The sequence below is a fragment of the Adiantum capillus-veneris genome, unplaced genomic scaffold (genome assembly GCF_014529385.1).
Source record: "Adiantum capillus-veneris isolate H3 unplaced genomic scaffold, ASM1452938v2 Hic_scaffold_326, whole genome shotgun sequence".
Taxonomy (NCBI): Eukaryota; Viridiplantae; Streptophyta; class Polypodiopsida; order Polypodiales; family Pteridaceae; genus Adiantum; species Adiantum capillus-veneris.
The window spans coordinates 102,279-105,287 of record NW_028221437.1 but is presented as its reverse complement, the minus strand read 5'-3'; positions in this window follow the sequence as shown (position 1 = coordinate 105,287).

Here is a 3,009-nt window from a genome sequence, read left to right as displayed (position 1 = left end):
TTTTTGAAGGTATTGGCACTTTGAAAGACGTTGACAAAGGAAAACAAATTCATGATGAGATTGTTAGTCGGGGGTTGTTGCACTAAACTGTCATGCTTCGAATGCTTTGGTTGACATGTATGCCAAGTGTAGTGTACTTTCCAAAGCACAACAATTTCTTGACGAGCTTTATGTCGGGATGTAGTCTCTTGGAATGCATTGATTGCAGGATATGCCCAACAAGATCAGGGCCAGGAAGTGCTTGTTTGTTTCGTCGAATGCAATGTGAGGGCTTCTCTCGGGATGCGGTCACCTTGCTTGTGTTTTGAAGGCATGTGGCATTATGCAAAACGCTATCATGGGCAAGCAAAGTCATGATGAGATTGTTAGGCAGGGGCTGTTACAAAAAAGATGTCATGCTTGGCAATGCTTTGGTTGACATGTATGCCAAGTGTGGTGTACTTTTGAAAGCACAACAAGTCTCTGACCAGCTTTCTGTCTGGAATGAAGTCTTTTGGAATGCACTGATTGCAAGATATGCCCGATAGGGGCAAGGCTAGGAAGCTAAGGGGTGTTTTCAGCGAATGCGGAGGGAGGGTTTCTCCCCAAATGTAGTTTTTTGGACTGCACTTATAGGAGGCTATGCCCAGCAAGGGCGGGCCAACGAAGATCTGGACTATTCTCAATGCATGCAACAGGATGGCATTTCCCCGAATGCAATCACTTATGTCAATGTGCTCTATGCATGTAGCCAGTCAAGTTTAGTCGATGAGGGTCAGATGCATTTTGATAACATGAGGGAAAAACATGACATTGCACCAAACAAAGAACACTATACTTGCATGGTTGATCGTTTGGGACGTACAAGGCTCTTTGACAAAGCAATGAGAGTAATTACAATGATGCCGTCGTCTGATCATCGTCCAGTTTGGGTCTCCCTTCTAGGTGCTTGCCGACAATGGAAAAATGTCAAGCTTGGAAAGTTTTCTTTTGAGACGTGTAGTCCAACTAGACCGACATTATGGCAGCATATGTCTTAATGATTAATATTTATGCAGCTGCTAGGATGCAACAGGAGGTAGAACATATTGAATGCATGAGAATAAAAAATGCAACTTAGAATAAGACAAGATCTGGCTGCTGGGTTAATGCAAGTGGAATAAGACAGGATCTGGCTGATGGGTTAATGCAAGTGGAAATGCTCAATAAATTTGTTGTTGGGGATACCAAGCATCCACAAAGCAAACAAATTAAGTGACGAGAATGCAATGTTTGCACGTCACAGAGAGGAGTGAGAGAGGAGAGTACACAGTAGTGGATGGAGCTCTGCAGCAACACACCATACCCTTATTCTTTAATTGTGTGTATATAGATAAAATTAATATTAAGTTAAGGTTAGTGAGATGGGGTTTGGCCATTCTGGCCTGAGCACAGTGGCCCTTTATGCAACAAACAAGATCTTGAAATTATATTCCCCGCACGCGCATTGGTTCCACAAAATCTGTCGGCTGATTCCAAAAAGGTTTTGCATTGTCAGCATAGTGAGAAGTTGGCTAGAACATGAGAAAGATCAATTAGTCCACAAGGAAAAGCTTATGTATCACAAAGATCTCCATTGCATGAGGGAGAAGGGTGGGTAGATGCACACTCCAACACCCGCACCTAACACCACTCTGAACACTTTTCTCGAGGTCTTTCTCGATCGATCGTGGGACGCCATGGAGCCTTGTGCTGTTTCCAACAGATGCAAAGTGAGGGCACCTCTCCAAATGCAATCACCTACGCTTTTGTCTTGAATGCATGTAACACTGCCTTGATGTCCGGAATGTCGTGTCTTGAAGTGCATCTCATTGCCCAACAGTGACAAGACCAGGCAGCTCTGGCTGCCTGCCTGTTTTCAAGATGCAAAGCGAGGGCATGTCTTATGATGTAATCACATATGCTTGCATCTTGAAAGCATGTGGCACTACGTAGGAGCAATGATCACGTATGTGAAATGTGTTGTTCTTGGGAAAGCACCAAAGAGTGCTTGAGGAGATTTCTATCCGGAATGCCATGGAGCCCTGGGCTGTTTCCAAAAGATGCAAAGTGAGGGCACCTCTCCAAATGCAATCACTTATGCAAATAGGGGCTATTGTGGGGCTGTTACAGAAACATTTTGTGCTTGGCAATGTGGCAAGCTTGATGAGTCCAAAACACTACTTGACAACATGGACTATGGTGTTAGCAGGTTATGCACATGAAGGACGAGATTGATTTGTTCTATGGTGTTTTCAAATTTCCAAACTTGAGTTTGGAACTAATCAGAAAAAGAGTACATATAGTACAGATGGCAGAAATAATCTGGTTTTAACTCTTTACACCAGTTGATATTGATCACCCACTGCTAATGTGCCTTTCACAGTTGAGCACCATCCTTTTTGCTTCCACCAGATCTGGACGTATGAAGCGACGAGTGAATTTTGATGGACTCTCAATTGACAGAAGCTGAAATATAAAAATTTCCGCTTCTTCCTAAAGTTCCTCCACCCAAATAGTCACAAGCCTATCTCCTTCATCCTCCATTGTCGTCTCTTGCAACGGGTTAAGAGCAGGAGATGCCCATCATCGTTGATGCAAGGTGCATCGACGATAGACATTCAATCGCGTGGTGAGTAAGCCTTATCATTCTGTGATTTTTGACATATTTGACACTGCGAACGCAGTTAATAACACACTGAGAATTGCACGCTGCTGTGGGAATGGCACGTTCCCTTGTATTATAAAAATTGGGGAGGACTAATAACATTGACATCTTGTATGATTATGAACATTGAGCTTGACAAAGCTCTAACCCTCCTCGTGGTTTTCTGCAAGGTACCCTTTGAAGCACTACGATCGGTATCTCATTCTTTCTAGGTACACCTCTGAACCACGGCAATTGGTAGCCTCTCTCTCTCTCTCTATCTCTATCTCTCTCCTCTCTCTCTCTCTCTCTCTCTCTCTCTCTCTCCTCTCTCTCTCTCTCTCTCTCTCATTCTCATCCTTTCA